The sequence below is a fragment of the Oryctolagus cuniculus genome, chromosome 8, assembly GCF_051225735.1.
Source record: "Oryctolagus cuniculus isolate XC-2025 breed Fujian yellow rabbit chromosome 8, ASM5122573v1, whole genome shotgun sequence".
NCBI classification, from domain to species: domain Eukaryota; kingdom Metazoa; phylum Chordata; class Mammalia; order Lagomorpha; family Leporidae; genus Oryctolagus; species Oryctolagus cuniculus.
Window position 1 is genome coordinate 72,990,314 of NC_142874.1, and position 15,331 is coordinate 73,005,644.

Sequence of the window (15,331 nt, forward strand, 5' to 3'; positions counted from 1 at the left end):
AGGCAGGTTGCATGTGTCCAGGAATCTATCCATTTCTGATAGGTTTCCCTGTTTGCTGGCATACAAGTGCTTGTAGTAATTTCTGATGATTCTTTTTATTTCTGTGGTGTCTGTTGTTACATTTCCTTTTTCATCTCTGATTTTATTGATTTGGGTCTTTTCTTTTTTTAGTTAGTTTGGCCAATGGGGTGTCAATTTTGTTTATTTTTTCAAAAAACCAGCTCCTCGTTTGGCTGATTTTTTGTAATGTTTTTCTTGATTCAATCCTGTTGATTTCTTCTCTGATTTTAATTATTTCTCTTCTCCTACTAGATTTGGGTCTGGTTTGCTGTAGGTTTTCTAGATCCTTGAGGTGAATTGAAAGCTCATCTATTTGGTGTCTTTCCAATTTCTTGATGTAGGCACCTATTGATATAAACTTTCCTCTTAACACTGCTTTTGCTGTGTCCCATAAGTTTTGGTATGTTGTGCTGTTATCCTCATTTACTTCCAGAAAGTTTTTGATTTCTCTTTTGATTTCTTCTATGACCCATTGTTCATTCAGGAGCATGTTGTTCAATCTCCATGTGTTTGCGTATGCTCTAGGGATTCCTGAGTTGCTAATTTCCAACTTCATTCCTTTATGGTCTGAGAAGCTGCATGGTATGATTCTAATTCTTTTGAATTTGCTGAGACTTGCTTTATGGCCTAGTATGTGGTCAATCCCAGAATTGGTTCCATGTACTGCTGAGAAGAATGTAAAATCTTTAGCTGTAGGATTGAAAGTTCTGTATAAATCTGTTAGATCCATTTGGGCAATAGTGTCGTTTAAATCTACTGTATCCTTGTTGATCTTCTGTGTGGTTGATCTGTCTATTTCTGAGAGTGGAGTATTGAAGTCCCCCAGTACTACTGTAGTGGGGTCTAAGTCTCCCTTTAAGTCCGTTAATAAATCTTTTAGATAAACTGGTGCCCTGTAGTTAGGTGTGTATACATCGATAATTGTTATATCTTCCTGTTGAATTGATCCCTTAATCATGATATAGTGTCCCTCTTTGTCTCTCTTAACAGTTTTTGTGGTAAAGTTTATGTTGTCCGATATTAAGATGGCTACGCCCGCTCTTTTTTCATTTCTGTTGGCATGGTATATCTTTTTCCAGCCTTTCACTTTCAGTCTGTATGCATCTTTGTTGGAAAGATGTGTTTCTTGTAAGCAGCAAATAGATGGGTTTTGTTCCTTAACCCAATCAGCCAAACGGTGTCTTTTAACTGGACAGTTCAGTCCATTAATGTTCAATGTGACTAATGATAAGTGGTAACTTTGCCCTGCCATTTGCCAAAGATAAGTTCTAATATATGCTTTGAATTCCCTGTGATCTTTTGCTGTGAGGTTTCCTTCCTTGGTTTCCTCCCTTTACCTTCTTTCATATTGATGACCGTGTTTCTTTGTTTCTGTGTGTAACACATCTTTAAGCATCTTTTGCAGGGCTGGACGAGTGGCAACAAATTCTTTCAATTTCTGTTTGCAATGAAAAGTCTTTATTTCACCTTCATTCACAAATGATAGCTTTGCAGGATATAATATTCTGGGCTGGCAGTTTTTCTCTCTTAGTACCTGGGCTATATCTTGCCATTCCCTCCTAGCTTTTAGAGTTTCTGATGAGAAGTCAGCTGTGAGTCTGATTGGAGATCCTCTGAGAGTAATCTGACGTTTCTCTCTTGCACATTTTAGGATCTTTTCTTTATGTTTCACTGTGGAGAGTTTAATTACAACGTGTCGTGGTGAGGATCTCTTTTGGTCGTGTTTATTAGGGGTTCTGTGAGCTTCCTGTACTAGGATTTCTCTGTCCTTCTCCAAACCTGGGAAATTTTCTGCTAATATCTCACTAAAAAGGCCTTCTAATCCTTTCTCCCTCTCCATGCCTTCAGGAACTCCTAGAACCCGAATGTTGGGTTTTTTAATAGTATCCTGAAGATTCCCGACAATGTTTTAGATTTCTAATTTCCTCTTCTTTTCTTTGGTCTGACTGTATCCTTTCCTGTTCTCTGTCTTCTAAGTCTGATATTCTCTCTTCTGCTTCACCCATTCTGTTTGTAAGGCTCTCTATTGTGTTTTTCATTTGATCTATTGAATTCTTCACTTCAGTCACTATCACAGTTTCCTGTTGTACTGGTTGTTTGGTTTCATTTTGATTCCTCCTTAATATTTCATTTTCACGAGAGAGATTTTCTATCTTGTCCATTAAGGATTTGTGTAGTTCAAGAATTTGTTTTTGAGAACTTCTTAATGTTCTTATCAATTTTTTGAGATCTGCTTCTTGCATTTCTTCTATCTCATCATCTTCATAATCTTGAATTGGGGTGTCTTTTTCATTTGAGGGCGTCATGGTGACTTCCTTGTTTTTATTACCTTGGTTTTTGCGTTTGTTATTTGTCATATTGGAGATATTTGGTTTCTTCACTGTGGTGCTTTTTCTTGTTATACTATGACTCTAGATTAAGTGGACTATCTGTTTTTGATGGAGCCTTAGGGCTTGAGATGGGTGTGGCCTGAGAGCTCTGTTTGGTGTGCCAAAGGTGACACTCCCAGGTTAGGCGTGGTAAACCTCTCTCTCTCTCTTTCTTTTTTTTTTTTGATTCAAAAGGGAAGTAATTCCGCACAGCTGAACGAAGTTGGAGGTAGTTAGCAGGCAAATGATATACCCACAGGAGCCAGAGATCGGAAGCTCTTTCCCAGGAACCCCACAGGGAATCTGTTCGGCCCTCAGAGTGGGCTCAAATTCTCCTTCAGCCTCCCACTGGGTTGCCAAAGTTACGGAATTGTAGCGTCTCTGGAGAGTGCTCAGGTGAATTCCGTGAGTTCTCTCCCCCACTGTCTCTTTTTTCACAGTCTCAGTTCAGTAGCACCACAAATTTACTAGGTCCTAATCTCCTTTAATTCGCCCCACCCAGAGTCAGGTTTTTCTGCTAGGCTCAGGGCCGGTGCAGACCTGAGGTCGCTCTGCTTATGACGTATGCCCAAGATGGCGCCTGCTCTTTGTCTTGCTCGCCCTGGAGAGGTGAGCGGAGAGAGAGAAACCCGTGTCCATACTAGTCACCCCTTTTTTTTTCTCTCTCTCTCTCTTCCAGTTAGCCTTGTGAACCACCCCCCCCGGGGGTCGTTCCCTCTAGTCTCCTCTCTCAGCTTGCCTGCCGGTGTCTCGGGCTATTGAGGTTTGGCTCACCTTGTGTTCCAGCGCTGGTGTGTTGAGTCTGCTGCTGGTGTCCTGAACTGTGGGCTCCCACGCTCTCCACGCAGTTCCGCTGTGAGTCACGCGTTCCGGAAGAGTTTCTTCTGCTGTTTCCTCCCCTACTCTTCCTTGAACCTGCAGTATCTCCACTTTTATTAAACTATCTCTCCCCAGACTATCAGTGTGCTCCCTTCCTATTCTGCCATCTTGCCGGAATCTCCTAGTATTTCTTTCCTCCTTCTGGATTTGGGCTTGATTTGCTGCTGTTTTTCTAAATCCTTGAGGTGCATGGAGAGTTCATTTGTTTGGTTCCTTTCCAGCTTCTTGATGTAGGCACCAATTGCTATAAACTTTCCTCTTAGCACTGCTTTTGCTGTGTCCCACAGGTTTTGATAGGTTGTGTTATCATTTTCATTTGTTTCTAGAAATCTTTTGATTTCTCTTTTAATTTCTTTGATGACCCACTGTTTGTTTAGGATCATGTTGTCCATTCTCCATATATTTGCATATGGTGTAGGGATTCTTGGGTTGTTGATTTTGAGTTTCACTGCGCTATGGTCTGAGAAGCTGCATGGTATAGTTTCAATTTTTTTGAATTTGTTGAGGCTCCCTTTATGGCCTAGCATATGGTCAATCCTAGAGAACATTCCTTGTACTGGGGAGAAATACGTGAACTCTGTGGCTATGGGGTCAAAGGTTCTGAAGATATCTGTTAGGTCTATTTGGTCTATAGCGTCAATTAACTCTGTTGTTTCCTTGTTGAATTTCTGTCTGGTTGATCTGTCCATTGGTGAGAGTGGGGTGTTGAAGTCCCCTGTTACTATTGTATTTGAATCTATATCTCCCTTTAAATCCTCTAGTAATTCTTTCAGGTAGCCAGGTGCCCTGTAATTAGGTTGTATACATTTACAATAGTAATGTCTTCCTGTTGGATAGATCCTTTAATCATTATATAGTGCCCTTCTCTGTCTCTTTTAATAGTTTTTATGTTAAAGTCTATTTTGTCTGATATCAGGATGGCCACACCAGCTCTTTTTTGATTTCTGTTAGCTTGGAGTATCTTTTTCCATCCTTTCACTTTCAGTCTGCATGCATCTTTGCTGATAAGGTGTCTCCTGAAGGCAGCATATAGATGGATTCTCTTTCTTTATCCAATCAGCTAGTCTATGTCTTTTGGTAGTAGAATTAAGACCATTCACATTCAGTGTGATTACTGTTAAGTACTGTCTTTTCCCATTCATGTTTCCTAAACGAGCTGTTTATGTATTTTGAACTTTGTTTGTAGGTTACTCTACATTCGCTTTTTTTTTTTTTTTGTAGTGAAGTTCTTGCTTTTGTATTTCTGTGTGCAGCACGTCTTTGAGCAAGTGTTGTAGGGTTGGATGCATGGATACAAATTCTTTCAGTTTCTGTTTGTCTTGGAAGATCTTTATTTCCCCTTCATTCATAAATGATAGCTTTGCAGGGTATAGTATTCTAGGTTGGCATTGTTTGTCTCTTAAAACTTGAAATATATCATGCCATTGTCTCCTTGCCTGTAGTGTTTGCGATGAGAAGTCTGGGGTGAGTCTGATTAACTTACCCCTGAATGTGATTTGTCGTTTTTCTCTGGCACATTTTAGGATTTGTTCTTTGTGTGTCACTGAGCTGAGTGTTGCCACAGTGTGTCGCGGTGAATTTCTCTTCTGGTCTACCCTGTTCGGAGTCCTGGCTATCTGTTGAATTTGCCTGTTGTTATCCAGCTGCCTTTGTTTGAAGTTTTCTGATATTATTTCATTGAAAACACCTTCCAATCCATTCTCTCTTTCCACCCTCTCAGGGACTCCTATTATCCGAAAATTACACCGTTTGATTGAATCTTGTAGGTCTCCGACCATATTTTTCAATTTCTTCTTCCTGCGTTTGAACTGACTGTATTATTTCTGGAAATTTGTCTTCGAATTCTGATATTCGGTCTTCTATTTCATCTGTTCGATTTCCGAAGGATTCCACGGTGTTTTTTATGTGGTCAATTGAGTTTTTCATTTCCAGTATTTCATTCTGGCTTCTCTTTAGGATCTCTAACCCTTGGGCTTGTTTTTCGTTCAGCTCTCGACACTGTTTCTCATTATTTCTATGTATTCTGATTATTAATTTTCTGAATTCTTTTTCTGGCATAGTTTCAAATTCTTCTTCTTCTTCAGCTTCTGTTATGGTTGGTTTAGCCATTGGCGAGTTTATATGTTCTTCTATATTCTTATTGTGGGTTTTGTTTGTTTGTTTGTTTTTTGGCATTCTGTCTGGGTGGTTTTTCAGGTTGATTTCCCTCCACTATGGGCTGCTGTGAGTCTGTACCAATATCCAGTGTAAGCAGGCTGCTCTGTCTTCTAGAGTTTGTTTGTTTATTTTTTACTTATTTATTTATTTATTTTTTGTAACTTGAGTGGGCTGGTGTCAGGGCTTTGAGGTGCCAATCTCTGCCCCTTGGGGGCTGGTTTCCTTGTTCCTATGTTCGCCCTTATGTGTCTGTGCCTGGGGTTCATTGGTCAGCCACTCTTTTTCACTGCACCTCATGAGTGAGGAGTGTCAAATAGCTTCAGACCACCTTTGGACTCCGCCCCTGCTGCTTCCTCCCTTGGAGCAGAGGCCAGCCTCCTTTAAGCCCGAATGTAAACAAACAAGATGGCTGCACTCTGCCCACTGCAGCTCTGATTGTGGGTTGGGCAGCTCCTAAGGATCCTGGCGTTTTTGATCCCTCAGTTCATCCCCCTGGATCCTGCCCTCTTCCTGTGGGCGCTATTCAATTTTTTTTTTCCTGGTAACTTGAGTAGACTGGTGTCAGGGCTTTGAGCTGCCCTCCCTCGCTGCCCACTCCTGCACAAGGAGTATTGTGTCGCTCCACTCCACCTTTGGGCTCTGCCTCCGAAGGTTAGTGTGGAGGCAGAGGCAGTTCTCCTTTAAGCCCGAATGTGAACAAACAAGATGGCTGCTTCCTGCCCACTGCAGCTCCGATTTGGGGGAGGGTTCCTGGATTGTTTAGTCCCTCAATTAGACCCCCTGAATTGCGCACTCTTTCCGCAGGCACTACTCACTCTGTTCAATTTTCTATTTCCTCCCCCACTCAGTCGTGCATGTCTCAGTGTCCGTCCCAGGGTGGGTTGGGGGAGGGGCGCGGCGGTGGCTGTTACAGCAGTGCTGGGCGAGCGCCCTGTCTCACCTCTGCTTCCAGCGCTGGTGCGTACACACTCTTGCTGGTGTCCTGCTCTTCAGGTGTCCACGCCCTCCTCGCAGGTCCACCCTGTCTCCCCCATTTTGGAAGAGCTTCCCTTTCCCCGAAACTACAAATTCTCACCCCTCTTTGAACCTTCCCTTCCCAGACCATTGGTGTGCTCCCTCCCTAATCCGCCATCTTGGAACCCGCTATGTGTTATTACTGTGACTACATTCCAGCAGTTCCTTATCCCTGTGGCTTTCATAACAGTATTTGAGTGGCCCAGATTTTGTTAGCTGACCATTCCTGCATCAATTAGCTATAACTGTACAAAATTAAAATACCACCAGGGCTGTTGGATATCCACCTCCATAGGTAGCCAGCCAAGAAGTGCCATATACTATTAATGTTGAGGAGAGGAACTTGGGAAGGTGAAATTATCAAGTTCCTATGCCTTTTTTTAAAAAAGATTTATTGTATTTATTTGAAAGAGTTACAGAGAGAGGTAGAGATAGATAGAGAGGTCTTCCATCGCAAGTTCACTCCCCAGATAGCCACAACGACCAGAGCTGCGCTGATCCAAAGCCAGGAGCCAGGAGATTCTTCCAAGTCTGCCATGTGGGTGCAGAGGCCCAAGGACCTGGGCCATCCTTTACTGCTTTCCCAGGCCACAACAGAGAGCTGGATCAGAAGATGAGCTGCCGGGACCAGAACCAGCGCCCATATGGGATGCCGATGCTTCAGGTCAGGGCTTTAATCCACTACGCCACAGCTCTGGTCCTCCCATGCCTTTTCTTTTTTTGACAGGCAGAGTGGAAAGTGAGAGAGAGAGAGAGAGAGAGAGAGAGAGAAAGGTCTTCCTTTGCTGTTGGTTCACCCTCCAATGGCCACCATGGCCAGCGTGCTGTGGCTGGCGCACCGCGCTGATCCAGTGGCAAGAGCCAGGTACTTATCCTGGTCTCCCATGGGGTGCAGGGCCCAAGGACTTGGGCCATCCTCCACTGCACTCTCTGGCCACAGCAGAGAGCTGGCCTGGAAGAGAGGCAACCAGGACAGAATCCGGCGCCCGGACCGGACTAGAACCCCGTGTGCCGGCGCTGCAAGGCAGAGGATTAGCCTAGTGAGCTGTGGCGCCGGCCCCTCCCATGCCTTTTGACCTTGCCTGCTTATCTCTGTGCCCCCATCTCTCTCTCTCTCTATCTCTCTCTCTCTCTCTCTCAACCAGTGCCATGATAATCAACAGATCCACCTGTGTGGCTAGCTGCCACAGCCCTGTTATTTAATGATTTGCAACTGGGCCACTATTATCTGTAAACCCGTCTAAGTAACTGTGATGTTGGGGTGGGGGGCATGGCTAGATGTGGCTGCTTGTAGATGTGTGGATGTGTAGGTGCATGTGGCTATGTGTGGATGTGTGTAGTGTCTCTCTATGTGCGTCCAACTGCCACCATGGACACAAAGGCAGCTATCTGCTATGGCCCCACTGCTGTCAGGGGTAAGTGGCATTTCCTTGTGCATTTCTCACCATCACTGTGAGTAGAGGAGATGTAAACTTACGAATGTCCCTTAGCCCTGGGCATATACTTTGGCATCATTGGCAGGATTCCTTTTAGGCTAGTATGGAATTGGAGGGTGGAATTCAGGGGTGGATAGCTACAGGTATGTAGTGCTTGGGGGCTATGGCCTTGTGGGCTAGGGAAGTAGGACTAGGAGTGGGTTGGAGTAGATGTCTCTCCCACTTGTATAGAGAAGATACTACATGGGTCCAGAAAGATGTCCCAGTAGGGAGACCCCCAGATAGTAGCAGAGGCCACAGGGTGAGTCCTCCTGACTGCCTTGTGGGCTTGCAGCTGTTAGAGTCTGAAAAAGCCCACCGCCCGAGGAACAACTTTAAGAGACTTTTCTCTCATGCAACCAGCAAAGGGTTAAAGATTTATTGATTATCCAGCATGCTGGGGCTGTCTGATCATACATGAACAGAGCAGCCCCGAATAACCAAAGGTTAGGGTTTATAAAGGCAAAAACCGCAAAACCGGGAATGGAAGAATACATGGTTGCTATGCACGGTTGCTCTACACAGTTGCTAAAATCAAATGTATAATTTGGGACATGCTCAAGCTGACTTGCCCCAAATGGTAGAGTTAGAAACATACCAGGGGATTCCAATTCAATCCCATTAAGGTGGCATGTACCAATGCCATCTCACTATTCCAAGTGATCAATTTCAGTTCACAATTGATCATAATGAAAGGACTAAGAGTCAAAGGGAGCACATAAACAAGTCTAGTACCTGCTAACACTAACTGATAGAATAAATAAAGGGGAGAGTGATCCAACATGGGAAGTGAGATACTCAGCAGACTCATAGAATGGCAGATGTCCTAAATAGCACTCTGGCCTCAGAATCAGCCCTAAAGGCATTCGGATCTGGCTGAAAAGCCCATGAGAGTATTTCAGGCATGGAAAGCCAAGACACTCTGGCAAAAGATCTCTGTGAGTGAGATCCCAGTGGAAAGAACAGGTCTTCAAAGAAGGAGGTACCTTTCTCTGAAGGGAGGAGAGAACCTCCACTTTGACTATGACCTTGTCTAAACAAGATAAGAGTCGGAGAACTCAGAGGGCTTCCATAGCCTTGGAAACTCATGACTGGAGCATAGGGAGATTACTGATGCCATAAACAGGAGTGTCAATTGGTAAAGTCAACAACAGGAGTCACTGTGCACTTACTCCTCATGTGGGATCTCTGTCCTTAATGTGCTGTGCATTGAGATTTAATGCTATAACAAGTACTCAAACAATATATTTCACTTTGTGTTTCTATGGGGGTGCAAACTGTTGAAATCCTTACTTAATGCATGCTAAACTGATCCTCTGTAAAAAAAAAAAGAAGAAATTATCAATTCCCAACTTGACTCTCACTGGGATTAAACATGACAATAGGTCTGCTCTGATTTCATCATCATTTAAAAAAATCGTCTATTATTTTTCACTTTGTGTTTCTGTGTGGGAGCAAACTGTTGAAATCCTTACTTAATGTATACTAAGCTGATCTTCTGTATATTAAGATAATCGAAAATGAATCTTGATGTGAATGGAAGGGGAGAGGGAGTGGGAAAGGGGAGGGTTGTGCGTGGGAGGGACGGTATGGGGGGGAAGCCATTGTAATCCATAAGTCGTACTTTGGAAATTTATATTCATTAAATAAAAGTTAAAAAAATACAAAAAAAGAGAGTATATGGTTACTGGGGTTAACATAACCTAAAACCTAAGTGAAATTAATATTTATCATAATCTTGACAATACCAGTTACAATATTACAATTAGCAATTAGGACTTGACATTAATGTAAGACACAGACAAATCACATCTTTATTATTAGCCCAGGTAACCCAGGTGCAACCTTTCTACTTTTAAGCTTGAGCAATCATGCTAGGGGGTTTTTATGCATTGCCAAGGGTGATGTAGTGCACTGCTATTGTCCGACTATTTGAGATCATAGTTTCAGACCAGAGTCTCACGGTGGGGGGGTGCTTTCTCAGAATGGAGTCTCAAGTGCTCCAAAATGGAGTCCCTACTGTCAAGGTGCTACTTCACTTTGTCTTATTTTTACAGCTGTACCAGGAAGGTTTAAACCTGTAAGCTTAAGCTTAACTTTTTACACCCGCACATATACAATTTTAACTCTTCACAGCAATGCTTCACTGCAGGCTGAGACCCAACAACACGGCCTGCTGGTTGCTTTAGAAGAGGCAAAGAAGAGTCAGAGGGATGTCCAGACAATGGCTGATGCCACTGGGTAAGTCCTTCTCACTGGCTGTGGGTAGAGGATAATATTGAGTTGCAGACACAAATTCAAAGAAAGCAGAGACGCCAACACATCACAGGAAAAAAAAAATGGAAAAAACAGCAACTTTGAGAGCAGCCTTGATGAGCTCCAGGCCAAGGCCATGGCCATGTACTCCACCTCCCTTTCTGGGGAAGGAGTAGGAGGAATGGAATGCGGAGGCAGCAGCTATGGAAGCAGTGAGGAAAGACCTTGACTCAAATGGCCTCTAAAAAGCAACAAGTAAAGGAGTTCCAACACCCGGAAAGGAGCCAAACATCGAGATAAAGGTAAAAGTGACTGCTACAAGAAAACCTGCTGGTAAAACTGCTCATGAGAGTGGGTGAGGCCCCAAGCTAGGCCACCTGCCTGGGGCTGATCCCCCTACCCTTGATTATAAGTTATGGACCCTTGGGAGCATTTGTGGGCAGCAGGGAAGAAAGTTCTGTCCTCTAAAGTCCCAACTGACCCCATCCCTGTGATGGGATCCATGGCATAGCCCTTTTAAGAGCATGGGGAAGGGCCAGCACTGTGGCACAGTAGGTTAATCCTCTGCCTGTGGCACCGGCATCCCATATGGATGTCGATTCAAGTCCTGGCTGCTCCTCTTCCAATCGAGCTCTCTGCTGTGGCCTGGGAAAACAGTAGAAGATCGCCCAAGCCCCTGCACCCATGTGGGAGACCCAGAGGAAGCTCCTGGCTCCTGGCTTCGGTTTGGCACAGTTCTGGCTGTTATAGTCATTTGGGGAGTGAACCAACAGAAGGAAGACCTTTCTCTCTGTCTCTCCCTCTCACTCTCTGTAACTCTACCTCTCAAATAAAATAAATCTTAAAAAAAAAAAACCATGGGGATCCAGCACCCAGGCTTGCAGCACACTCTCTGCTGGAGATGCTGGGGAGATGTTGCTCAGTTATGCAGTGCTATGGGCCAGCATCTCCTTAGTGCTGGGCCCAGGGCTGCATATGCACACCAGGGACTGCAACAGTGGCTCCAGATTGGAGCCCGAGATTGCGGAAAAGGTGGTCATCAGCCGGTACCACCCTCCTTCCCTGTGATGGGGAGGGGATTGTAGCTTCAATGGCAATGGCATGGATAGACCCAGGCAAAGGCTTAGGGCCTCAGGAAAGCTGAGTGCTCTCCTAAGAAAAGCAACAGGCATTTGACCAGAGCATCTAAGGTGAAGAGCACCCAAGTCTTCTGTTCATTGTGAGGCACTGGGTGGGGAACCCTGAGAGACAAGATCCAAAGCCTGGGTGGTGCGCAGCTGAGGCAGAGGGTGATGCTGCACCTGCTGCATCCGCCAGGGGAAACATGAAGAAAGAGCAGTCAGCTTGCAGAGGCAGAGACAGAGGAAAACATCATCCATGCCCTGAAAGAAGGGATTACTACCCCTTAGGCTTCATCCAGCACCAGAGGCCACCCAGCAGTCATAATGGTTGGGTCCTCTGGTGGTGAGGAGAGAGCTAAGCCTTCAGTGTTATTCAAGGCTTCTGAGCCCACCTGCTTAAGGGAAATAGCAGTTGATAGGGTTCTACTCTTGGGATTAACCCAAAATAATTGATGTCTTTGTTTACTTAGTCTTCCAGCTGTGGCATGGCACCACCTTATATCATGATTTAATATGATATAATATTAACCTGTGAATCTCTTACAGATTTAAAAGCAGTTGTGTCCATTTTGCTGAACCACCTAGAGTCGCCTCTTGAGAGATGGCCAATAGACTTTTTCAGACTTTCCCCCCCAATCAGATGGATACAGCCTGATGGCTGCAAGCACCCTGTGGACTAAACTCCTTTGCAATGGTGACCAACTGACTGGCTTGTTGAATGTGCTCTTAGTTGCCTGTCATCTTTGCAGCTGGGCTGCCTTAGAAGATAGCCACAACCACTGACCATACTGGACTTGGTTATGAAACCATAGTTGGACCCATGTAGAGACATTAGCCTGGGGGCAATACAATAGAACCTTATTAGGGCTGGTTTTTTTTTTAAGATTTTATTTATTCATTTGAGAGGCAGAGCTACAGACAGTGAGATGGCCACAACAGCCAGAGCTGTGCTGATCCAAAGCTAGGAGCCAGGTGCTTCTTCTGGGTCTCCCACGTGGGTGCAGGGGCCCAAAGACTTGAGCCATCGTACACTGCTTTCCCAGGTCACAGCAGAGAGCTGGATTGGAAGAGGGGCGGCTGGGACTAGAACTGGCACCCACATGGATGCCAGCACTGCAGGTGGAGGATTAACCCACTGAGCCATGGAGCCAGCCCCAGGGTTGGAGTTTTCTCTGCTATGTCTTATAGTTTGTTGCTGTAACTTGTCTTGTTATAGCCTTTAGATATCAAGATCCATACCCTATGTGTACTCCTTGCACAGGGATCCTTCTGGATGATAACATACAGATAGGGTATAAGTCAAGGAAACTTGAAGGGTGAAATGTTGAGGAGAAGAACTTGGGAAGGTGAAGTTATCAATTTCCAAGCCTTTAGCCCTTGCCCCCTTATTCTGTGCCTCTGTGGTAACTGGCACCATGGTAACTAACAGGTGCACCTGCTTGGCTAGCTGCCCACAAATCTTTTATGCAATGGTTTGGCTCTGGGTCACTTTGCAAACCCAGACAAGCAACTTGGAGGCATATCTAGATGTGGCTGCTTGTGGACCTGTGGATGTGTAACTGGATGTGGCTGTGTGTGGATGTTTGCTGATGTCTGTGTGTGTGTCTGATTTCCACCATGGACGCAAAGGCAGATATTGATTGTGGCCTCACTGCCACTGGGGGCTGTTCCTTGTGCAGTTCTCACTGTCCCTGTGAATACTGGAAATATAAGCCCACAAAGGGTTCTCAGTTGTTCTCTGACCTGTTGGAATCGGGATCTGCTTGTCCTGAACCCTAAGTCCTGAGCATACAATTAACAATTCTGATCTACTGGAGAGAAAGAAGATAGGAAGAATTATCCATTCTGTGTTTTAGTTGTCTCCCTCTACATTTTCTTCTTGGACTCTTCATTTTTCTTATTTTTAAAAACTTATTTATTTATTTATTTGACACGTAGAGTTACAGACAGTGAGAAGGAGAGACAGAAAGAAAGGTCGTCCATCTGCTGGTTCACTCCCCAAATGGCCACAATGGCTGGAGATGGGCCAATTCGAAGCCAGGAGCCAGGAGTTTCTTCTGTGTCCCCCACTTGGGCACAGGGGCCCAAATACTTGGGCCATAGTCCACTACTTTCCCAGGCCATAGCAGAGAGCTGGATCAGAAGAGGAGCAGTTGGGACCAAACCTGGCACCTGGCACTGCAGGTGGATGATTAACCTATTGAACCTCAGCGCCAGCCTCCCTCTTGTATTTGTTAACTTCCACTCAACACCATGTAATTGCTATTCAAGGGGTTGTATTCTGTGATTGTGCTTACTCTTTCCTCCAGGCAGTAAGCTTGGTTCAGAGGTGGACAAGAGACCCAAGCGATTTTAGCCAACATCCTTTTGAGGATTTAATATGGCAACAGGAGAAAACAGGTTTCTTCACTTTTCTGTGAGTGATGTACTTGCAACGACCACAGGAACCTGGATCTGTGGTTCCTGCATGGGGGACCGCCTGTTTGAGAATGAAGCCAAAACAGAGAAGAACAGATACGTGGAATAAGCTAAAGTCCTGTCCCCTGAGCAATTTTGTCCTTCCTGCCTGAGCTACATTAACCCTACTTACACTAGTTTCTTTTTTCACAGTAGCTGAGTTCTGATGAATATATGTCTCATCTTTCACTCTGTCAATACAAAAGGAAACAGAGAAAATATGAAGTACGTGTGATGCCAACAATATGTATAAAAGACTTAGTAAGAATTTAGCTTTATCGTTTCTATTGCTAGCTCTGTCAAGGGAGTGACAACATATACCTTAGTTAATGTAAATTTAACAGAGAGAGAGAAGGAAGTACTTGGGGGAGTGGGTTGGGTGGTTTCATATGACATGGCACCTAAGACTTTACCTGAAGCGGGGAGACCCTTTCTCTCTTGCCTCTCATAGCCTGAATACATGATCACAATGAGTCTTTCTCTAATGTTTAATGATACATACATTTGTAAAATGGTTTCATATCAAGAAATAGAAATTTTTTCCCAAGCTCAGAAAAGTTGGCTGGCTGCAAGAGAAAACTGAGTCAAATCTTAACATTAAGTGCTGTAATAAATGCTCAACTGAATAAATGTTAGATAAAATATTAGTGAATACTTTTAGTTGGAAAATTGAAAGGCCAAGGTAAATCAATTAATAGCAACACATTTCTGCAAAAGAATCTTGCTTTCAGATCTCCTGCTGAAGAGAAGTAAAAAGGAGTTCAAAGCCAACTAAGGTTGATATAAAGGTCTGAATAGCTTCAAACACAGACATGTGTAAACTACAGGAGAAACTGCACTATCATATTTTGCATACTTTTCAAAATGTACTTGATTTTACCATATATTATGTATTTATACATAACATTTTATAATTCAAAATTTTTCATGTAGAGCAGATGTATCTTTGATCTTATTAGAGTTCAATTTAAAGAATTTTAAATGTGATTCTTGTGATGTTTGCCCTATTTGTGGACTTTAGAACTTAACCCTTAACTTAAATGTAATCCTTAATATGTACAAAAGTGGTTCTCCGATCAAGAACTTTTGAACATAAAGTTTTCATTTAGTGATTCTAAAAATCATTAAAATTATATACATACATTACATTAAAATTATAAAATAACAGGATCATATTTTAGAAAATTGTATATATAGAGAAAGGACAAAATATCACTCTCTGACAAGTAGTATGTTTACCACTTTGAAAATAGTCATTGTTCTTTGCTCGGGTCTCTGAGGGGACCCCAATGTAAAAAAACCTTCTTGCTCACTCAGTTCTTTTTTTTTTTTTTTTTTTGACAGGCACAGTAGACAGTGAGAGAGAGAGACAGGGAGAAAGGTCTTCCTTTTCCATTGGTTCACCCCCTAATGGCTGCTGCAGCCGGCGCACCATGCTGATTCAAAGCCAGGAGCCAGGTGCTTCTCCTGGTCTCCCATGGGGTGCAGGGCCCAAGTACTTGGGCCATCCTCCACTGCACTCCCGGGCCAGAGCAGAGAGCTG